We start from the raw sequence: 24843 nt of genomic DNA on the forward strand, positions 1-24843 counted from the left end.
CATCTGATACTTCAGAAACACATTGTTCACACAAGATGATTGATTGATAATTATGATAATTTGCAAAATGATTATTTGGGTATTATAACCATAGTTTGTCCCACTGGATTGCTGTGAAGACATTTTCTATATCATGGGCCGTCAGAAATGGCCTCTGGCAACAAGGGATATGGAGAGGTCTGGTCGGTCTCTCCCGGTGGGATCTGTAGGACTGATGAATGATGACCCAGAGGAGTCAGAAATCAGACTTCAATAAGCAGTCAGGAAGGTAGTTAGAGAAGAGCAAGGGAACTGTTAACTGTCTTTTGTGGAGCAATTACTAGCTGGGCCATACGCCCTCAGGCCTAAGCACAGTCTGTCATAATATTATACACGCAGAGAGAGATTGACCTAGAGATTGTAGCTTGAGCTGTTTAAAGTTCCTGGATTTGCAGCACTTCGCACAAAATACATTTGCATTTCTGCATTTAATATATATTATGAATATCTTTATTATCTGTATCTAATAAAAGGTGTTCTAAAATTGTTAGTAATGATTTAAAAATCCAAATTTCAGTGCTGTGTCTTCATCTTTCAGTTCTGTAGATTGAAGAATCAAACCTCCAGTTTTAGGGGTTTTAAAACAGTCTTCATACTTACAGAGAAGTCACACTATTAACCAGACTGAATTATTTTTAAAATATCACCTGCTTTTGTGTGCTTAAATTTAGCTTAAAAAGGGAGAGCATGTTCTTATAAAATGTACCAGACTACTGAGAGCTCGAAGACAGCACTGCACAGTGACCGAAACTGGAGGTTAATGATGCTTCACAAAACCCTGTGAGATTGTGTAACAATACCCGGTTATCGTAGTTAAGGTCCAGTCTCAATATGATCACTGCCTTACAGTTACTATTTCAGAAAGAGCTTTAATTTGCTTGTTTTATAGGTTGTACCTTTACGAAATAAAGGTATGTTTAGCTGCCACAAACAGAGGCAGCTTTGAGTTGATTTTTATAATCTTTTCTTGAATAGACTTGCGTCATTCCAATAAGCCCTGGACAAAAGAGTGGACAGTTGTCTGAGAGTCTTTTTTATAACATTTCTCTCTTTCCATTGTTAGAGAGCTGCTAATAAAAGAACCAGGAGTCCATTAATTCAGTGAATGAACATATAGTAAAGTCAGTTCCCTCTTGAGAACAATAATGTTGCGGTCAGCTTAGGTTTCCATGGAAACTAAGTACTTCTAAGAAGTTTGCATCCTTGATTTTGCTGAAATGAAGCATGTAAAGTAAAAAAAAGGTGTAAGGCTGGCACAGAGAAGTCGGCGAAGAAAGTGACGGTTAAATTATTTTGCAGGAATAACATTGTACGTTTAATTTCTGTGATACAGCTGTTTGGGCTTGATTGTGTAGTGTGTGTGTGTGTATGACAAATGAATCCATAAAGAGGTCTCTGGGGGTTTTGAACCCATAAATCAGGCCAAGTTAAGAAGACTAGCAGTGGTTAAGTTTGCTCTCTCCATATCTCCAGTACATTCGAGTCAGCTATAGCATCGTGCATCACAACAAGATGTAAACAGTGTGCCTCAGCACAGGTCTCTGTTTCCAGTAGTTTCAGTAGTACGGATGGTTAGGGTGGTTAATGGCAATTTACCGTGTTCTCTTTGGCAAGTTAATGCAAAGTATGGATACAGTGTGAACGCCCTGTGCAATTTTAAATAAGACCTTGTTGTAAATTAAATTGGTTCTTTTCCTCCCTTCCACTCTAGGCGAGTTCATACGTCCATCGCTACAGCCACCAGTGTAAACCAAAGAGCAATGACGTTGATTTGTTCTTTTAGCACTAGCTTATAACCTGCTGTCTTATTTTCTTGAGTAAGTGAATTGCTGTAGCTGAGAGGGAAGCGTCCGAAATGTGTTGCTGAGCTATTTATACACAATGTTCCAAACGACATGCATCTCTGTTGAACAATATCTCTTAAGATAAAAGTGTCCCTTTAACTTCAGGCATAGACAGTTACGGGAGGTCACCTTGTCTTCGTATAATGCATCTCAAACATAAACACACAGACTTTATGGTGGCCTAGAGTTTTTAACAGAACCATCTACACTTTTTTGGAAGTGAGAAGGCAGGAGGCTGTTCCCTTGACAAAACAAAGCAACCCGCTCACGTCGGTTTGAATCGGTGATCTGCTGCATCTCTGAATAGGAAGCGTGGGTAGTAGAGTCAAGTCCATACTGCTGTCTTGTTTAACCCCTGTGCCAGACCAGTGGTCTGCTTGAAGGGGAAAAAAGCCAAAACCACTCCACTAGTAATTTATAATAAGTGTCAGAGTCGTATTTCAGCATCAGTGCAACCCCATCTCATTAGGGCAGAAATGGTAATTCATTAGCTAGCTGGTCAAGTAATTCATTCTATTCCTCTTTTTGTAAGTGGTTCAAAATATCTTCTGTTGATGAGTATTGGTGGAATAGCACGGTCAACCATCTCTCAGCCTCGCGTTGTTTCCCTTTCTCGGTCGGCGGTGCGGTTGGCTAACTCACCTGGAGAACTGCATTTTCCAAAGCCGTCTGCTTGGCTGGCAAGGTCAGGCAGTTCTGCAGAACAATGCGAATAAAGGAGACTTGTTAAGGCATTTTGGCTGAGGAATTGGTTATGCTAAAGATGTATGCAAATTTAAGATTTATAAACTTTTTAATAGGAAGCTAAGAGCTTCCTAAATAGTGTGAAACCCACATGTGCTAGTGAGTGAGCTCTCTTTGCTTTGTGTTTGTGAAAACGATCACAAGCACACATGAAGAGTTTTAACGCTTTTCTCACAATCCTGCTTATCTCTGAGTGTATATGCAATTAATGATTCCTTGGTGGAAAAAACACATGTAATATCCCATGTGAAATTAAAAATACTCTACATACGTGTTTATTCATTTGAATCAAGATATGTTTTTAATTGTTTGCATACCTTTGAGCACATACTCTTTTTTCTGCTGACAAAATGAACTGCAAACTGAAAGGCTGGCATTTACGTACTGCCTGTAAGACGATTACTAGTGAAATAATATTCTGGATGATTAGGAGGTATTACAGCCTCTACTCAGTTTAAAAATGCCAGAATGCCCCAGAGATCCCCATGAATCTGCTGCCAGCCGGCCCCTGTCAGAGCTGAAGGCAGCACTGTCTGGAGCCCAAAATCAACTTCAGGAAGGTCATGTGAAAGAAAATCCTCAGTCATCAGGAAGCCCTTGGCCTCGTGGCCTTTCTGACATTTTCTGACAAACCTTAAATCACCAGAGTAGACAAAACATCACAAATTTTGGAATGATAGCCTCTGGGATTTCAAAACTGTATGTTAACTTGGAAGGTAACCCCCACCTCAGCCCGCTCTGCAATTCCTCCTCGGATGCAGAGCGCGAGCGTGCCAGGAGGTATTCCTGGAATGACGTCTGGGCTCAGAACCACACGTGGGATGGACCGGCAGCGCCAGAAGACTGCAACCGATACTGCAGGGAAGGAGGGAGCTGCGAGCACGCGTGCGCCTGTGCGTTGGCACCAGTTATTTACACAGTACGGGGAATATACATCAGTGTTGTAAGAATAGATTGCACCGAGCAGGACAGGTTTCTGTTCCAGAGTGAAATTTGGAATTAGGATTTATTGCATACATTACATACATTATAGAAGCCAGATGGTTCTATTAATGTAATCTGTGATCTTGAGGTGTGCGCAGTATTCAGTTAATCACATTGTGCAGCTATTAAAGAGAATATATATCAGGTAGGAGGCCTATTAGAGCTCGCTAGCTAAAAAGAAAAACCTGGACAGTAATTGGGGAGGAAAGAAAAGGGGGGCGGGGGGTGAATAGCAGGGAGAGTGACTTGGAGCTGGCGCCTAGCACCTACGGTGCTGCTTTAAAAAGAAAAAAAGAAAAGCCAAAAAGCAGGGAACTGGATGCCAGTGACCTATAATTAAATATATATATCATAGCAAAACCAAAAAATGCTTTTGTTCTTTTTTTTTTTTTTCATATTTTGCTCTAGAAATATATCAGGGGTTTACAAAGCAGTAAAGATATGACTGTTGTCCCATGCACATTCCAGGAGTGCAGTATATTTTGATGATGCCAGTTCGATGGGGTTTTAGATTAGATGAGGTTTTTATGAGATTATAAAATATGTGTTCTGAAAAAAAGCCCAAATTTATTTTTCATAGGCCAGTTTTTAGGGAAAAATAATTATTAGAAGTCAACTATTCAGTGATGTTCAGTAGTACCTTCTGTCTTTAGCCATGGAAGTTTCAGCATGCAACAACAGCACTTCATAAGCAAATTCAGTTCCTTCCCTTTGCTCTCTGTAGCCGATACAGCAGTTGCATGAGTGAGTGCTGTATGCTAAAACCTGCAATGTAAAACCAGACGTATTTGAGGGCAATGAGAAAATTTTGGCTCCATGTCTTAATGATTGTCCTCAAGGTTTTTTTACTCGATATGGATGTTTCTTTTCACAACATCATGAGTTTTCAAAGCTTTATTTCATTTTGAGTTGGGCCCAAAATACTTCACTTAAACCTAATTGAGTTATACTTTCAGATTATTTCCTTTAACTTCTGATAAATTTTAATTTCTGTGGATACGTTGATTTAATCAATTCGTACCTTTTCAACAAAGTAGTTTTGGGTTGGGAAACGCACAGTCAATTCTAGTCTTAGCTTTAATTTATAACTACAATAGCAGTGAGCATTTATGTAGTATTTAAACTGACGAGGACTTGCCAAGTTCAGAGTCCAAAATCCCCTGCATGCTAATTCAGAGACACAGGAGCCTGCAGGGCTGACTTTGTCCTTCCCAAGGAGGAGATAAAGCAGCAGTTGAGGAAATGGCAACATGTCCAAGATTCTACGCTGGCATCATTCATTTCCAGACCTACCAGTTCAGTCAGTGTTAGTCCAGGCTTGCTGGGGTAGTAATCTCTTCTGCCCCGGGCTGTGAGCTGCAGCTGACAACCTAGATTGCTCAGCATCCAGAAAAATAGGACGCAGCCTCTTCTGGCATGGATTGACTTCTGATTTTATGTTCAGCATAAGGTTCAGTGTAAGATTCAAGGGACCTACGGCTTTGGTCCTGCTAAAATTGGCAGATCTGAGTATTCGTTCATGTGCGTGGGTATTTCTCAGAGTACTAGTGAGAAGAGGTACAAAGTCTGAAAAAAACTAATGCTATTTGTAATTACCTCAAAGTTGTTCAAGATGACCTATGAGTTATTCATTTGATTGCAACCTGGAAGTCAGATACGTGTTTTATTTTTCTCCTCCCCACTAGCTGATCAGCAGTTCCTAAATTTAGCAGCTCGTTACAGCACTCGTAACCAGTAAGAAAGGAGCGCGTCTGACGTGCGACCCTGCGCAGCGGCTGAGCGGCTTGCAGCTGGTGATCACCTCGCCGAGTCCCGCTGGGCTTTGCTCGCACGCGGACGAGGGGCACGCCATCGCTTGCAAAGCTTCGCAGCCCCGCACGCTGTCCTTTCGGTTGTGTGCAGTGCTCTGCAGCTGATAATGCTCTGTCTTGTTGCCTTTGCTTTTGCCTTTACTGAATTAGCAGTAACTTCTTTCTGACAGACACATAACCCTAAAGATAAGATAATGGAAAAAATAGCGTGAAATGTGAACTTTAATCCTTCCATCTTCAGTTATGACTTGAGTAATTTTCACTGAATTTCCAGCTTTAGCTTGATGTTAAGTGTTGAAAATCTCCTGATTAAATTCCTGAGCCGAGAAGAACGAACATTATCTCTCTCTCAACGCTACAGAGGGTTTTTTGGTGACAGTTTCTGTCCAGTTCGGCAGCTGTAGGGATTTGAAGTCTGGTTACTTTTCTTTGAAATTTACAGTTCTACATGTACGATTTGGCCAGCTGTTAACGCACACAGAAAGGAGGCAAATTAAAAATAACAATAACAATAATAATAATAATAATAATAATAATAATAATAATAATAGTAGTAGTAGAAGTAGAGGAACCGAAATTAAGTGCTTAAATCCTTACTTGGCTACCCAAGTGATTGACTTTTTTTTTTCCTTCTTCCCGCCCCCCCCCTTTTAAAATATAATACAGAGGTATAGAAAAGAAGTATAGAAAGCTGTGGAATAGATTATAAACTAGTTTATAAACTTTAGAGTAAGTTTTCCTCATGCTTCTGTTTAGGCTTAATGTGTCTGTACATAACTGAAATTAAGAAATCTTCTGTCATATCGGGGCATCCTATCTCCTAATCTTCGTGAGTTAGCTGGTTATTTTAGGGGTTTGTTGCAATGAATGCTGGCCTCAGAGAAGAGTGAGTTTAGCTTGCTGCCGAGCATTTTTCCAGATCATTAATAATTACTGTAGAGATAGTTATGCATATCTGCTGTCAGAACATTTTAGACCCTGGTTGGTGCAAGAATTCCTTCTGTTCCAGAAGAATAAATCACAAGTCTTAAAGGAATTGTTTCTCTTAATTTCCACTGGAATTTCAGCCTTAAGCTTCAGCTTGTGTCACCCAGAAGAAGACTAGTTCTTCCTGACATGCAGTCTGGTGGAAACTCTGGAAGTTTAAATAAATGCTATTGCATCGAGGTAGTTTTTATGATAGTGCTAAAGAGGTGTAATTCTTCTTTCCTTAAGAATTAAATTTAAAAATTAATCAAGAGGAATTTTCATTTTTCATATTTCCCCCTGCAATTACATATATTTATATATAAAACCAGAAAAGTATTGACTTTCATTGTTCATCCACTTTCTTTAATACCTGCTTAACTTTTTTTTCTCTTTCTATAGTTGTGCCCAGAAATAGCTTGGGGCTACCTGCTGGGTTGTATTGGCAAATTCAAGAGGTCTCCTACTCAGCTACCGCTCCCTTGAAATGGAGATTAATAATTGTGTCACGGGAATCTTAGGAAAGGTGAATCCTGAAAAACTTGTGGAAAGAGTTCAGCTATGATGGGGCCCAGGTTACCACGTAAATCTATACACTGAGAAAACACTGTCAGTCTTCTGAGACGCTCAGCTCTACTTCAGTCTGTCTTGAGTTATAATAGTCATTATTCTGACATAATTCCTCTTCTGTTAGCTCATATGCTTAATATGGGTGGTTGTTTCTTTTTCACCCTAACTCCTGTTAGGAACAGAGGTCTGGAGCAATCCTCTTGGGTTATTTTGTCCATTTCCTACAATCGCATGCAGTAAGGATGTACGATCATTCGTCAGTAGATTGTGCCCCCCCTTAAGTACAATAATTTCTTTCAGGCTTTTTGTCTTCTGATGACTAGAACATGTCTTCTAAGTTCCAACGTAAATTTATTCCTGGCAGTTTATATTTGCTGGTCCTTTTGCCAACAAAAACTTCTAATTTGAATGGTATCCCATCTTCCATTCCAGTTCTGATGTTCACCATATGCTTATTTGTTCTTTGCTTCCATGGGCTTACTGCACACGGCATCCTATCCCCTGCTAAGCAAACCTCAGTTTATCTGTACCGCCCTTGGTACAAAACAGGGCAGCCCTGGTGTAGGGAAATGTCAGGCTTTAAGATCATACTCATTTTTCCAAGGCATTGCTATATTGGTAGATGTCTAATGTCTACAGTAGCGGCATCCAGCAAAACCCCCTCCTCATCCTGGAGCTGGGATGACTTTAGGCAAAGGACTTCACTTCTTTGTGCCCAGATTGCTATTCATAGAGCTGTATGATGAATTTTGCTTTTTGAAGTTATTTAAATTCAAGAAAAAAAAGTCATAATATTAAGAAGTAGATGTTTTTATTATTATTATCCAGATAACAAGGTTTTCTCAGAGTAATGAAGTCAGAAAAACAAGGTTTATTATTTAATCCTGGTATATGTCTATGTTATTTCTGAACCTAGACCAAGGCTTTAGCCATTTGCTATATGAAAGTTTGTGTTCTTGTGACTTAAAAGTGTTACACAGACGGAGGCTAGTAAAATGACCATGACCGTGAAAGCAGATTATTCTGAGATGATTTTAAATGGCTCTTTTTGCTGCATGATAGGAAGGTTGGCAAACAAGTCACTGATGAATGTCAGAGTTTGTAGTCTGTTTGGTTTGGAAACTTGCTCAGAAGTTTGGATGCATCTCTGAAATTCATCAGAACCCCTTTGGTCTGAAAAACATTGATGAAAACCTTGCACATGACATGTTTTAAAAATTAATTTCTTCTAATTCCTCACACTAACTGGGCTGGAAATACCTAAGAAATAGGTTTCCTTGTTGTATTTTCTCTGTTCTGTTTGCAATGCCAGCCAAAGCCTTAAAGTGTTAGAAGCTTACGTACATAAATAATGAGAAAAGAAGCTCATGGATTTTTTCTTTTTCTCTCAAAGTTCAGAAATGCTTTAGAGCTGGACAAGGCTTTGAGTGTGTGTTTTCCTTCTTGCAGAGGTTTAGTAGAATTAAAGAGCAAGGACTTTTTCTTTTAGTATATCTAAATGGATTGTTTGTAACAAAGGAGAACCACAAACGTAGATATGGTTGGCATAACGAGCAGATGTTAGAAGAGGACTAGATAGTAAGTGAATGGTAAATATTATGAATAACAAACTCATATGCCAGTGATTTATTCCAAAAAGGGATGGATAACCAAAAAAAGCCTGATTGCAACAGTGGTAGATTTGGCCCTCAACTGCCTTCAGATGGATGCAGTCCTGCACAGATCTATTTGAGTGACTGGAAACAATTGCTTTTACTGTGATAATATTATGCCAGAGGAAAACCCTTCACATTTTTAGTCTTTGAAGAGGGAGAATATATTTTTCGGATATGTGGTTAAATTAATATTTAGTGTCAGTCAGAAAATGTGCTGGACTCTCTTTGGGTAGGAAGAAAATTCTGTTGATCTCATTCACCGTATCATGCCGTATCTCTGCTTGTTCTGTTAGTCTTGTGCTTTTTGTGCTCTTTTTCTGTGATGCTTAAATTATGTCAAACACTGAATTATAATAGCCATGTGTTTGGTTACTGTCTTTGCCATTTGTGAATAACCATACCTCTCTCTTTGTATTTACACAGCCATGATTTACCTTTGTTAGTAGCCCTTCTTCCCCCAGTTTGTTTTCACTCCCATAAAACAGTTCACCTGCATTTACTGTGCTTACACAGTGCTCCCCCTTTTCATGCTAACACAGCACATCAAATATTTGTTTGATTTTTCTTTAAATATCTGCCTAAATGAATAACCATTTCCTTTTTAAAAAAAGGAAAAAAACCTGCTGAGCATCTTAATTCACGGGTCACAACTGCAAAGCCAATGTGGTGGCAGAGGGAAGCCCTCTTTAGAAGAAACAGAAATACTTTAAGTAAATAAATTCAGTCTGATTGTGCTTCTGCTGGAAAATTTCTTTAAGGTAAGCAGATGTCCTTTTGTAAAATAAACAGCTGAAGCTAAAATTCATATTCTGCATTAGCCTAAAGGATGATCATCTGTATCACACACCCATCGGAAAAAGATGAGAAGAAGCCAGCCTTGTAGCAAGAAAGATTTGGGTTAGATGTTAGGAAAAATGAAATACTAGAATAGTTTAGTACCTGAGTAGACTCTCTAGGGAGGAGATAAAGTATCTGCCACTGAAGGCTCTTAAGAGGTTTAGACAAATACCTGCCAGGCTGGACTAGATATACGCAACCCTGCGTTAGAATAAGGGATAGCCTAGATGACTTCCTGAGATCCTTTCTAGCCTTACGGGTTTTTATGGTGCTTATAAGTTTATCTTGTTAATCGGTGTGAAAGCAAGCCGCGGAGTGAACGAGGCAGGGAGGCCGAGCCTGTCCTTTCATTCTCTAGGTAGGCTGCACGTGCAGGCTGACGCATACTGCAGAATGTGAGATGGGGGCAGTGAATGCTTTTCTTCTTATTTTAGACTTTTTTCCTTTTCTTTCATGGTGCCTGGTAAGTTTTGTGCTCCTTGTTTTCAGTATTCCTTATCAGCCAAACATTTATCTCCATTTTCAAGTGGATTTGGTGCTCAGGAGAGCTGGCAGGTTAAGAGAAAGTTGATCTGAAAGTTACCTCCTAAACTCCTGCATAGTTGAGTTTCCCAGTACGGAAACTAGTTGATCCAGATTCTAAAACATGTATTTATACACACCTGAATAACAGAAAACCAGAGAAAAAGAAAAGAAAGTAGAAAAAAAGGGGGGGGGGGGGGGGAGCCCCAGTATTTGCAACTGTAAGCCAGAGTTCTGAATTAACGTAACAAGGAAAAAAGAGGATGGTAGAATATGGAACAACTGATGCAATAAAGGTTAGCAAAGAAATGCTGAAATGCCTTATGCTTTTATAAAGAAGATTTAAGGTGTCAAAATATTTTTCTGTTTCAACATGGAAGTTATTTGTCCTTGTGGCTGACATTGCTTAGTTTCTATGTATCGTTGCAATGGGTGGAAACATCCTTTAACTGCCAGACAGCACTTACCGATAAGCCAGCCAATTAATAATGTTGATTTGAAAAGCCCAAGAATAGGTGAGAAAGCAAAGTCCTTTGGTAAGTCATATTTGCACAGTATTAAGAGTCCCCTTTTACCTGATCTAGTAAACATGGTATTAGGAACTCTGTGCTATTGAAAAGTTGAGAGACTATAATGATATGTGTAACTGATAATTGCCACTCCTAACTATTCAGCACCCACTTATCATGCCTTTTGTACATACATACCTTTGAAATAGACAGCTTATGGCATATGTATTTCGCTTTCCTAAATACTGATGCGGTGATTTTTTTTTCTGATACGTTGACCTGTTTTATCAAAGAAGTAAATGTGGAAGGGGAATCAGCATTTCCTTCAAAGTTGGTGGCCCTCGATTTGTAGACTTTACGCTAGGTCTGGAATATGCAAACAACCACCCTCTGTTTGCTCAGCTGATGCCAGTCTTCCCTTCCTGCATTGTTGTATGTACTCAAAAGACAAGATGAATACAGTTTCTGATGAAAACAAAAAGTGATCTAAATCTATAAGCAAATGCAAAAGCAATTCACTGAGGTAGTTGTCACTAATTCCACACAGCCACCGCTTGTTGCCTCGGTCTTTGGCGTGAATCTGCTGAGTCTCAACAGCAGAAATACTAAAGATGTAAGATAGTGACACGCAGAACTAGTCTTAATCATGAGGGAGGCTCGAGCAGAGTAGAAGTTGTCAACTGGCAACAGAATGTACTCCATCCTCTGTATCTTTGTACGTTCCTGTACTCTTAAAAAGGCATGGAAATTGAATTAATTAGAAGTAGATGAAGCTGTTTGATTAAAGGGCTTATTTGTTGCCTAGACGTATGTATAGGTATAGAAATGCAATTAGTTTGAGAGTGCCATTAGCAGTGTCAGAGACCAGAAGTAATAGAGCTTAACCCTCACAAGAGCTGCACTGTAAAGCTCTGTATAGTTTTGATCCCTTAGTGCAGGACGTGCGTTATACCAGAAGAACTGTTTCTACCTCTTAACTCTTTCCGTGGGGTAATTTCCAGCAAGAGCCATCCTTTTCTGTGAAAGTACACCCAGTGCCAGCTCTTTCCTTCCTGCAATAGACAGGGTTGAAAACAAGAAGGACGTCAAAGGCTTTCCTTAAAATATGCAAAATACATAAATTCATCAGCTTTCAAAAAAATCCCTTGAAAGTACGGCTCTGAGGATCACACAGGGAAAGGACCTGCTGAAGTGTCTGTTCGTGGATCATTGCCCTGTTGTCGCTATTTGGTGTGAGTGCGAGGGTCTGATTAGAATACATATGGGATTAAAAAGAAGTCTTTCAAAAGCGACGGTATTCGGATGCTGTACAGTGCTGCTGCCTTCAGCAGTTTCACTTTATCAGTTGCTGCCTAAGTTCACATAGATGGTATTAGGACTTATCTGCATTTCTGATCAGAGAGTGGACTTTGAATGTTTCTGGGATCTGCTGTAATGAGTGTCGCGTTGTCTTTGTGCTGTTACTCTGTTGTCTTCCTAGAGCTGCAGAGTATGAAGAGGGGAACATTTACCGAATGTACCCAGTGCCAATCTTTTACTGTCCTGGCTGAGCGACTTTTGAGGTTCAGTATTTCTGCCCAGTGCATTGCGAGTTGCTACTCGTTAATGAAAACACTGTTGCCGTAAGTGCTGTAGTGGAAGTGTTCAACCCCACGGTTCACCACTGCCAACTTACGAATATGTTGTGATGGTCCACAGTCGTGAAGTACTTGAACGCCTTCTGGGGGAGAAATATCAATGTATGTGGTACCCATCATGTGAGAAATGCTCACCAGCATCAGTCGAGGTTGGAGCAAACCCACCCTTTAATCATCATAAATGTATATTATATATCTGTTCTTTCCCTTGAGAAAGTGCCTTACTTTAGATGAAAAGAAATGCACTTCATATTTCAGCTGATAATGAGAAGTTAATAAAATTGGGATTTTGTGCAATGCAGGACCTCTGACATCTTAATCTTTAATAAAGAGACTTAAACTACCAGGAACTGCTGGTGCTGACTGGCACAGCCAGACTCAAGAAACACCAGGAGAGACTGGTCAAATGAACTGTTAAACAACTCTTCCTAATCCATCAGGAGGAAACAATAAGTGCTGGAAACATCTATTTACCATGCATCAATCACGCTTACCTAAGCAATTTCTAAGTAATTATACTTCTGTTATATAGTTCCTGAGATGGCTAGTCTGAATGAGACATTTGCTTTATTAAAACAAAAAAATTTACTTTAGTTGACATATCAAATGTTTCACATTCTGACAAAGTAGTAATTTTTCTGGACATGACCTCTACTAATTGTTGTGTTAAAATCCTATCTGGAATTCAAATAGCTACTTTTCCCTTTTAAAAGCTTGACAAAAGGAGGGTTTTTAAATTTTTAAGTGGTAGAGATTTTGTCTGTTGAATTTTGCTAAGTCAGTAAAAAAGGTATTTGGACCAGCTTGCCAAGATGTGAGCTATGGGAAGGCAATATTTTGGGGGTGGGGAAATAATAATTGATCTTTGATGCAGTACAAGCTTGTTGCCTTTTTTCTTTTCTTTTCTTTTCTTTTTTTCCTGCTTGCTTTTATCCAAAGGCATCTCTGTAGGTGCAGGGTGAGATGCACTTCTGCCAGAGACTGATGGTCTCCAGAGTAGAACAAGTTGTACGCATCTATCTGTTCTTGTTCCTAGTACTGAACGTTTAAAAGTTTTGCTTATGTTTTTCCTGACCAATATAACGTTCTAGACTAATAGATAAATTAGTGAAGAGCAATTTGTATCTTTATTTCATATAGCTATACAAATATAATATCTTGCTTCTTGTTGACCTTTGACGTTTGAACATTGTGGAGTTGTAAAAACATATATATATGTGTGTGTGTTTTACAAACCCATCATTGTGTGGGGCTTTGAAATGTCGTTTTCTAATCCACTCAGAGAAAGGGGAGGGATAGAGTCTTTGTCAGTATCCAAGCAATTAGGATAATTAAAAAAGAAAGCTTATTGGGTAAACATGCTCTTAGATTGTGACCTCTTAATTAATGGACTACAGGGAGAAATTACAGCAGTGGCAAGATAATTAACACATGCATTTAAAAAGAACTGTTAGACAAGGGTATTATAGGATAGTAAGACACAGATTTGAATCACCGAAGGACTATGGAGGTGAACACACACAGTTGAACAAGACAAGATTTGCATGTATGAGTGCCCCAGCACACAAGAGGGAACAGATTAGGTTAACTTTGTTATCACATGTAGGCAGCTCTTTGAGTAGTACATTCCCTTCAGTGAGGTGTTGTAAAAGTCCATGCTGATTTTCGTACAGTCTCCGCAGAGGAGAATTCTGCCACAGAATGTGTTGCCATTTCTAATAATTCTGAATATTCTGCTAGTAGAGTGTTGGAAATCTTCTTGCTCTCCTTGGTATGCATGTTGACAGCCACCCATCAGCATCAGGGGTGCAGGACGTAACAGAGTGATAAGGGCTGGGGCGGTGTCACAGTAAGTCCCCAAGCAAGGCTGTTTTGCAGCGTCTTGCACACATCTCTCTGGTTTTGTTGCTCTTGCTAGTTCTAACATTTCCAGTAAATATTTTGGAAACTGTATTGGTCACTAGAAAAAAAAAGTTTAGGAACCAGATTGTTATGTTTAGAAGTGTATTTCCAGGAGACAAAGAGGAAATCTTATGTCACCTCATTCATTCTATGCTTTAAGAGATCTTCAGCTTTGTAACATCACAGACACATGGATATTTTTCTCTCCCTTCATCTCCATGCTGAGACATCTATTTAAATTGAAACTTCCAGTAAATTTCTGAAGAAAATAGAGTAGATTAAAAAAAAAAAATCCTCCTGTGTTTTTTCACATGCACCTGTGTAGGTGTGCACCATTTGTGTAGGCCAGAGAAGGCTGCCCGTGGGAGCCAGGCTGCCACAGAACTCCGCGATGCCATCCCTGGGGCACGGAGGAGGAGGGCCTGCACTCACGTCCAGAGGCTGGGAATTTCACAGGTGTTTGGTACACCCAAATGTCCTATAGCTGGTCGCTGAAAAGAAGCCGATTGTGATATTCTTGGCTGTGGTAAGCACTTAGGAAAGCGTGGAAGATTGTGAGCATAAAAATTAGCATATCACTAATGATCCTGATAAAAGAGTATTGTGAAGAAGCAGTCTGCTAGGAAAGGGATCTTGGGAGACCTTCCTTAAAATTATAGCCTTGTACTGAAGGGAAATTGGAGATCATTTCCCTGCCCTATCTAAAATCAGTCCCCTACTGGGTTCTGCTAAATCATCACTGCTGAAAGTAACGTGAAGCCACCTTCTTCAAATGTCCCCAACTGGACATGGTGCCACCTTATCAATATAGTTAGTGGATCTGATTGACCCTTATCTCTGCCACAGTCACCCAAAGTAGGGCCCTCTGCGGTGGTCTGTGTGAGCCTCGTGGAGAGGGAATTTGGCTGTGTGAGATACCCGCTAAATTGCATCCCCCAAGAGAAGCCGTGGGTGTGATGAACAGAGCACGAGTTGATCCACAGCTGTCATCCCGTGTGATTTCTGGGATGCCTCAGTCATCGGCCGTTAAAGCTGACCCCTCGGAAAGACAGATGAGCAATAAACAATCTGCTTTCCTTTTGCAGCTCCGGGTAGCTCGAGGAAAGCAGTGCCATATTTGCCTGCTTGCACAGTGATTGCAACCAAAGCTCAGGATTTTGCAAACTTCTTGTGAAAAAGCAAAGTGTGATTTGTAGAGTTTGGGTCGTGTGCGTGCTGTTGGGTCCCAGCAGCTGATTACAAAGTCAGTCATCACCCCCAGTGTGGAGCTAGCTCAGCCCAAACAAGCTGAAATACCCAAACCAGACACTGTCGGATCAATTTGCCACTTTCTGCCAGTAAAACGGTCTCATTCTTTGCAATTACAAAGCGGAGCCATGCAGGCTATCGAGTGGGATTTCTCAGGCCCATGTCTTTATATATGAGCAAATAACTTGCACCCAAAACGGTGGGAACAGCTTAGATATGTGATGGTTATCAGCAATGGTTATCAATAATTCAATAACTAGTTTTTAGGAAACACTGTATCAGTGAACATGCCTGGCTAGCGAGGAGCTGAGCAAGAGGAGCATGCATCTTTCTCACCTGTGATTATTTTCCTCCCTCTTTGGACTTAACGTCTGTTTTGTGAAAAAGAAGGGCACAACTACATGTAAAGATCAAGCTGCCTGTGGTCATCAGAAGATGTCATACCTCCAGAGCATGCTTTTTGTCTCTACAGGGTGAGTGTTTCTGGACTGGCTGTCAGGATGTTCGCGTCTAAACAGTATAGGGAAGAAAAGCTCCCACCGTCAGAGCTAGGGTCTGTCTGATGGAGCATCGTGTGTTTCACAGTGACCAGTAGCCAGTGTCTCAGGAGGAGTATAAAAACGTAACAGATATGTGATGACGGCACATAGAATTGTCCATGAATCAAGCTAAAGCTTGCCCAAACTGCAGCCAGTCTGCAAACAAGGTCTGAACTTTGGATGGGATACGGAGGTGGTTTGTCTGCGTAGAATGTCTCCCGTACACGTAGTATACATGACAAAGCAGTTTTCTGTGCTCTCTGGTCGCTAAATCTCCTCAACTCTAATTTATAAAAAGAACAAACTGCAGCAAAGTCTAAAACTAAAATGATTTGTCTTGGGAGATCAAACCTCACATTATAAATGTATACACAAGCCAAAGCTGAATGATTATGTACAGTTTAAGAACATGTGATTTGCATAAGTCCCCACTCCTCACAGTATCATGGGGAACAAAGAGATGCTCTGCCAAGCCAACATTTCACATATCCAACCGTGCACTTATCCCAAATCCCACCCACTTCTTGGTAAGTCTCAGCATTGCTTCTTTTGTCTGTATATAAATGTCCCTGTTCAGTACAGTGTTCATCCTACCTGGAACATTAAAGATGCATGTAGACAAAAAAATATAAAAAAAAAAGCTTTATGAATGTTTGATTAGTGACTTGGGCCCCAAATTTTTAACTAATTGAGTACATTGAATAGTATGTCTCTGAAAGACTAATACAAGACACTTTTCAAAGCTTCTTTAATAAAAATTCTATTTGGGATTTGACCATAATGGCTATCCTTGCTTGCCAAAACATGACTTCTTAGCAGGTGACTTTCATCAAGTACATCTGAAATAGTACCTAAATGAATTAGCAATAAAATGGACTTAGGCCTAGCAGTAGGAGCCTCCATTAATCTTGGGTTAATCACTAAAGAGATGCCATTCACTTTTCTTAAGAAGTCACATTTTTCTCCCCTTGCTGGCGACCAGATTTCATAAAGTAACATATTTCTAATGAAAGGGCTCTGCTTGAATTAAAACCCTGAAGGTTTATGCAGATTTTAGTTTTGATTACTGCTGGCATGGGCTCTTAGCAGACTCCGGAAGGTAGGTCCGCAGTGAAAGAGTCCCAGCATGCAGTTCATAATATTCTTTGAAATAAAATAGTGCACTTGTACTTAGTGGCTTTAATCAGCTCTGACTTTTGATAGTCAAACAATAGCTAATTACAGTAACACCTGCCTTCTAAGTCATGTCATGTAGGTTATTGCCAACAAGAGACCTTGTATCTTAGCTGCATGATTATTATAGAGTCTAAAACCTATCTGTTAAAAAAGGAGGGGGGGGGGAAGAACGGAGTTTGGTAGCCATTATATGTATTTTGATTGTCTGATGCATTTCTGGCTTTTCTGTTTGCAGTTTTCTGTGTTTGAAAGGCAAAGAGTTGGTGTTTATGGCCAGATTAGAGATCTGCGTTTCAGGGAAAAGGATATGGTTTTGCAGCTCTCACTTTTCTGTGAAGTAACGATAGATAATGCTGAATGTATACATTTCTAAACATATTTGAACATGTCTCAGTTTTCAGTGTAACACAAAATTTAAAATACGTTGTGAGTTGTTTGTATCGTCTAATCTCTGGCCTGTAGCCATAGAGTAGAATTTTATTTCACTGTCATTAAATGCAATGGTACGGTGAGGGGGACAAAGGCCCATTTACTTCAACCTTCATCAAATTTGGAAGGATTTCATAAAATAAAATACCCAGCTAAGAACCTGCCTTTGAAATAACTGACAATGTTTCTGAAAATAAATCCACACCTTTTTTCCCTATTATTTGCCATTGCTGTGATGAATACAGTCAGATGAATGTCACTGTGCATGCTAGCTGCTGCAGAAGCCATAAATTATTGTCTCATTGAAGACTCTTTTCTCATTAATTTTTCTGGGAAATAAGGCTTCGTTTTCACAAACTCAGTCAAGTGAATAATATCAGATGTTTGCCAGAGGCTCAGCAGCCCCTGGAATGACTCTCCAACAGTCAGAACTACAGGTACGTGTGCTGATATTGCGAGGGACGCTCCCTCTTCCCGACCCAAAAAGATATCGGGTCAGATTCTACACCCAGTTCTGCCAGACTTGATCTCAGAACTGTGTGACCAGTGGAGCCAAAAGGGCATTTAATAATGTGACCGTTCAGAGGAAGCTTGCTAATGAAAAAGGGACAAAACCGAGCCACAGTTAGATCTTGTTTTACCAAGTGTGTTTGCGTGTTTCACAAACTACGTGCATGTTTCAGAAAAGCCATTGCATTACAGTTAGGTTATGCACAACGTAGGGAATTTCACCACTCTTTCTCCACGGTTTTGAAGGCAAAAAGATGATGTTCTGGGAAGAGTATCATTCTCAGGTAGCTCTGCTCTGACTGACAATAGAATATCTCAAAATATTTTGGGATTTTGACAAGATGTGATGTCTCTCTGCTCTAGGCTTTTAATCTGAAATCTTTCCATTGCTGTCAGCAGTGGCAGAGCAGCTAATTTAGACAAGCCCCTTGCATATTGACCTTATTGTTTAAGCCGCAGCAAAATACTCAGGATCAAGGCCTTATGTTAGGCCTTCTCTGTATTCTTCATAAGCACCAGTCCAAACCTCTTACAATGTAAGTACGTGAGGAAATTTGAGGGAGAGGGTCTGCCTAAGGTCACATACAGGTTGCCTCTGAGCTGTGGGATAAGTGTGCTTTGGAGCATGCCCCCCAGTCCTGGTACCAGGTGCAGTCAGTGGAAGGGACAGAATCCGCTGTAAAAAATGAGGTCCTTCATCGCCATTTGGCCGATGGAGACACTGAAGTGCAAGGTGTGAAGAGACTGTTCGAGACTGAACCGATGAGGCAACGGCTGAGCGGGGAGTAAAACACAGGGTTTCTCTTCCTGAGTTCCAATGACAATGCTCTGCATGCTGCTTCCCCCCTGAAAATTTAAGAAAAGGCAAATTTGAAGTCGTGTGTAGAGTACTCTGCTGCTCTAAGCATGTTAAGACTCCAAACCTCATGCATGATACAACTCAGTCCCCTAGGACAGAACAGTTTTCTGTCTTTCCTGGCGCCTGAGCACCTATCTTAGTACAGATGTTGCCCTTTTATTTAATGGTTTATACAAAACTTTGATGTAAAGCCGTACATTGGCCACTCTTCACATTTTAGACAACTGAATCACAGTCTCACCTGATATACTGGCTGCCATATGCGACAGAAAATGAGTCATGAAACAATGCGTTACCTGCATTGTGAACCATCGTATTTGAGTACTGAAGATGTGCATACGTGGTTTAAATTTCTCTTTACAGTCAGACTGTATGTTTAAAAAACCATTCCTTCTGGATTATACAAGGAGTTTGCAAGGGAATGCATTCAGCGTTACCTTAACGAACAGGGAATATGAGTGCAAGTTAAAAGGAATTGTTGTTAACTCTGCTTCCCAAAGCTACTTTTAAGTTCAGTGTTTAATGGGCTGGTTTTTTCCCCTGTAAGTTATTCTTTCTCACTCTATCATTTGTCACGTTAACCTCAAACTGTGTAGTAAGAAATCTTCTTTATATCAGTTACCATGTTTGCCATATCTGATCAGTTTGATTGATCATTGCCTCAGCCACAGGTTGGTAATAAGCTGTTTTGAGAGAGACACACATTTCCCATAGGACAAAATTGGCATGACAGCATTATAAACTGGCCATTTATCAACCTTCTCCCTGGTGGTCACTGTCTGAACGCTGTTAGGCAGGCAGGCAAGCTAGACTTCTGCAGCGGTACGGGGGGGATAGAGTCGGAGCCGGTGGGCACTGTGGTGCAGCTAATACAAGAGACAGTAATAAATGACACTGTATTTGAATCAAAATCGTTAGTGCAAATGTCACGCTTAAAGTCTACCAACTTCCTTTTCTGAAAGCCGCTCCTTCGGATGCATGTCAGACCGCGCCGTTTCCTCAGCTGAATGGTCCTGCTCCGAATGGGCGCAGGTCAAAACTGTCAGCGCGAGGAAAGAACTGCTTCCCGAGAAACGATGAGATGGCTTTCCTGTACGACAGGGTGATGGTGCTCTCTATGCTCTCCAGAATACTGACTGTAACGAACTCGTTTTAGTTAAAGCTTTGCGTGCCTCAGGACTTCATAGACTGTGTTTGTATAGGGGGGTGTGTGTGTGTAGAAAAAGAAAAAAAAAAAAAGACACACACCGCCTTAACACTGTTATGCAGATATTCTTCACTTACATTTTTATTTACTTAAAATCCAGGGACGGAAGAAGGTGGTGCAGGGCCTCCAAGGCACTATAGCACGGTCACGTATCTCTTCCTTGCACTGTCGCTTAGGAAGTACAGCAGATCCCACCCTCGGGAAGAGCAGCAGGCCTCCTTTTCATAGCTGGGCATTGGGAGAGCTGGGATTTTTGCACTCGTGTATCTTACACCTTCACACTTCTGCTGAGGTAGCTGCAGGGCCCAAGGATCTTGAGGGTTGTAATAACTCTTGGAACTGTTACTGCAGGTACTGTGGAGACTCAGTAACCAGCCTTGCATTAACTTCAGGCAGAGGCTTAAAGAAACAGTGGCAAGAGTTTAAATGATGACTTTTTCCTTTCTTTTTTTAGTAAGTTTCAAAGTATCTTTTTACCAATCCATGATCTGGGCAGTTCTTTCATAAGTGAAGAATTATTAGGGAAATCACCCATCCTACTCTCAGCAACAAGCGTAGAAAGGGAGTGGGAAAAAGAGCAAGAATTCAGTTCCATGACTTCAAGACATGGGTCCTGAGCTGCAAGCCTGTATTGCCTATATTTTAATTAGGCCTTGATTAAATTTGATGCAGGAGTTGAAGTATCCCTTTAGTTAGAACTTCAGAATGAAACATGACCGGAGAAATCCACAGTTCCCTTTAGTGGCTGCTCCTACACCTGTCCTGTTAGGTCTGAAAAACCCATCCCGTTTCTCCATCCCTCAGCTGAAGAGGTTATGTTATGTATGTCCTGCAGATGCCACATTACCCAGATGAGCCATGGGACTGTGACGTACGAGTGCATCCTATATTTACTTTTGTGCAGAAAGAAAAGAGGATGAGTAGAAGCTCTTCCCCCATGGTGCAACTGTAGAAGTTCAGCAGCTGGGTCCCACAAATCCTGCCAGGTTCTGGTTTGTTCCTTGTTAAATGGAAATAAGGCTAGAATAAGCTAGAAGTAAAATATATCAAAGTAGCACCCTCAGTACAAATCTTTGGAAAAAAGTTTTTCTAATATCTACTCAGTACAGGCTGTTAAGCACGCTTGACTTAATCTCCTTGCAGCAGGCCTTGCTGCAATCTTGAATAATATTTTTTTTAATTGCAAAAACTTTGGATATATTAAAATATTGCAGATTCCTCATTTATTCCTTACTGCAATACACAGACCAAATGATGTTCCTAATTCACTAGAAATTCTTGTATCTTGCAAGATAATGTCTGCAGTGCAGGAATAAAAACAGTGGGAAGCTGGTTTTGTACTAAAATGCCTATTTTATAAGATCTTTCTTGATCTAGAAAGGTGTTTAATCACATGCTTAGTTTGACTCCAGTGAACTGCTTACATGCTTCAAGGTAACACATAGGGAAGTTCTCTGCTGATTCGGAACACGAGTTTTCGTTGTGTTGCATGTCGTGCTTGCTTTAGTGATGCTTGTGTCCCAGAACCCTCCAGTACGTAGGGTTTCCAGGGGCTTTAAGAAAATCTTTCCCCATATCTTCCTTTTCTGGACATCTTTGGCTCGACAGTATGGGTGATGCACCTTAGAGGAAGAAATCCATCTTCTGAACAGAACTGAATAAGGTTTTACCAAACTTTTCTTCTTTTAACTTGCTCTGTGTTGTGTTTTTTTCCCACAGAATTTTGGTAAAGTGACTTTTATTTTACAGCTTGAGTGTGAAGTTATTCCCAGACTGCACAAACTGCAATTTTTAATCTTAACGATAGATTTAGTGACCACTGAAGTGTAAAATAAACTACTGTGGCCTAATCAATCAAATCTGCATAGTTCAGAGAGAGCACCTGTATGAGGCTTTTATATCAGAATGTCTGTAATGGTAATAGATGTTTATTAGCAACCATAAAGCTGTTTGAATTTAATATCTCTCTAAATAACACCAACAGCATTAAAACAAATCTCTAAAGCGAATGCAACTGCGCCATAAACAGCCCACAATGTAAGGTTTAAAAGCCATTACAAGAATCCTGCGAGATTCATGGTTTGTTCTGTGGCTTTGGACACTCGACCGTGAGTGAAAAAACACTGCGGTTATTGTAAAGAGCCCCTAGAATAAAGCATTGCCCAGATATTAATGAATTGATAGATTTCGTGTTTTAGCACAAAATGTATACAGCTATCTTGTTAAATTGAACAGACAGTGGAGGCTTCTAACAAGGCAGTGTTCACAATTCAGCTACATCGGAAATGTCTTCAAAAATCAGGCTGTAAATCGTAGACCATCAACTTTGAACCCCAGAACCTGCTCCTGTGAAGTGCTGAGGACTCTGAGGTGGTTTTGAAACACCAAAGAGGTTGCGAGCACTCCAGACTTGTTAGATGACTAATCCTTCATTGTTAGAAGTGAACAAGAAGTACCTCATGACCAGGTTTTAGGTTTTCTTGGCACTTTTATATCTGTAGAAAACACATGTATGGTTATAAGAAAATAGCTTAAAAGCAAAACCGTCAATAAACCATTAAGCCCATGTTAATGCACTTTTGAGGATTTAAAAAATATTCAGGTGTTTGAGAATTAAAAAAATAGGTCAGGTTTTCTTCTGTTTAATCAAGAGTTCTTCGGTCCCTTGTTTTACTGGAATTTTTAAAACATCCTTGGAGATGGCTGTAAGCTGGAAAATTCTGAAACAAGCTGCTTTTAAATCCTGGTCTGCTTCTGCTTGCTTTTCAGGTTTGGCTTTGTATAGCGAAATCTACAGCAGGGTGCTAGATCTCCGTCTCATGACCTTAGCTCCTGAGGCAGAAGGTGATGGAGGATAAGTTCTTGTTCATGTCCACACCTTCTGAACAGATCAATATTCTAAATTTTGTCTGGGACCATTTTTAAAAACTTACCAAAATGCAACCTTTTTTTCCTGAGAATACAATTTCGACTGAGTGAGGCTACTTGTGGACTGGGCTCTGAAGTGTTTTAAAAACAAATAAGCCACCCCGGGAATTTTGTGCTTGGCTCCTTTATTAAAGGATCAAGGATCACAGGGAAGTTTTCCCTGTGGATGCAGGGACAGTGGCTGCCTGAACCGGGTCGATGGTGATCTTACTTAGGTGCGTAAAGCTCTTCTCCTTGAACGGCGAGGACAGCTGCTGATCTCCCATACGTTTATAGGATATGGAAGCGAATAAAACGTTGTTTTGTGATACTGACGCAGTCTGAGGTCGGGGCCCCCAAGAAGCAGTTGTTTTTTTGGGTAAATGTGGTCAGATCAAAGCGTTCGAAAAGAACAAGACATTCAGATGACAGGAGGTCATGGACACGTTGGAGAATAAGGGGCGATACTGTTCAGCCCGCAGCTGTGGTTAGCTGCCGGCAGCTCTGAAGGTAGCTCTCACCGGCGGGTAATGAGCCCTGCCTGCGAGCGAGGGCAGCCGCGCCGGCCCTCACAGCGAGAGGGAAACATTGAGGCGCTCTGTGCTTTCAGCACAGGCCCTGCAGAGCCAGCACGCACGCCGCCGAGCCCCGTCCTCTTCTGGAGGATGCCTGCTCTGAGGATGGCGTTCGTGGGGGTGAATTGTCCAAAAGACGTGAGGCCCAAAGGGGGATTTTTCCCAGCACGGAGGAGGAGAAAAGGAAAAAAAACCAAAAAAACAAACCCAGCAGCCTTTCACTGGCAGGGAGCAGTGAGAGGGCACCTGATGCTTAAGGAGCGTGGCTGGAATCTTGTCTCTTCCTGGGAGGGACTGGAGGAGGAAGGAGACTCTTGTGCGAACAGGGAAATGAAATTTCGGAACCAATTTGTTTGGTATTAAAAAACCAAGTCAGCCTCCGTAGTGCTTTCAGCTGGTGCATAGGATGCTCGCAGCTGCCCGGTGACCTGCCTGTCGTAGCTGTCGCTTCCAAACACTGAACGTGGTCTAGAAGGAGTCTGGCAAACAGCTGTATGCAGTACCCGACTGCGGTAACCGTTGTGGGGAGCGCTTGGAACACACCAGCTTTACGTTGGTGCTCTACGGTGTGTAAAGGCACCGTCTGCACCGAACAGAAAAGCAGCCTGGTCGCGCTCCCAGGGGTGGTACAGAGTAGCTGCAGACAGTTTGGGGGAGGAGGTGAGAGACTGAGAGAGAAGCCTATCACAGATGAACTCCCAAAACAACTGTGAATAATCAAAATGAATGTTACTTATCATTTCTAGGAAGTTAAGGATTGATATGTGGCATATGGATGGTGTTAAGGAAAAAAAGCTGTATGGTTAGATCTGCTGTCCATCTCCTCCTGTATACGAGCAAGTGAGCAGCTTTTCCTCAGCTTTTTAAGTGCAGCTAAACAAGAACTCTGTGTAATAACAGAATGGTTTATGTTATAAGAAATCATTCTTACTTTGCTATAAATTACAAAACGCCACCACCACCCCCCCAAAAAAAAAAAAAATCTGACTTGAGCAAAAACAATTCCAGGAGACAGCTGACAGTGCTGCCTTCGTGTGATAACAAGCCATGACCTCAGCGAGGGAAGCTGAGGGGGAGACAGTCCACCAGTACCACAGGTTTTCTTTTCCATCAGAGAGAGAGACAAATTTAAGCAGAAGGCAAAGGAGGATGAGATTGGATACTAGAAGCCATAAACCAGAGAGAGCGCCAGTAATTGTTTCAGGGAATTAAAATAATGGAATTGGTACTCGGACGAATACATTCTGTGTTACGCTGGGAAACCCACCGATAATAGGAGCAAGTATTTTGTGCGTGTTTCATGTATCCGTCTATCAAACTGTTCACTAGAGGCAGGTTTAAGTGTTGCCCATGGTTTCGAACTGCTGTTAGTT

General features: G+C 40.9%; 1 protein-coding gene across 5 annotated transcripts in view; it reads left to right on the plus strand.

Annotated features, from left to right (window-relative positions):
• The window catches only part of ARHGEF16 (Rho guanine nucleotide exchange factor 16), a 368918-nt gene that overhangs the window by 181669 nt on the left and 162406 nt on the right, over positions 1-24843 (plus strand). The window lies entirely within an intron of this gene.

This window comes from Ciconia boyciana, chromosome 19 (assembly GCF_034638445.1).
Source record: "Ciconia boyciana chromosome 19, ASM3463844v1, whole genome shotgun sequence".
In the NCBI taxonomy this organism is placed as follows: Eukaryota; Metazoa; Chordata; class Aves; order Ciconiiformes; family Ciconiidae; genus Ciconia; species Ciconia boyciana.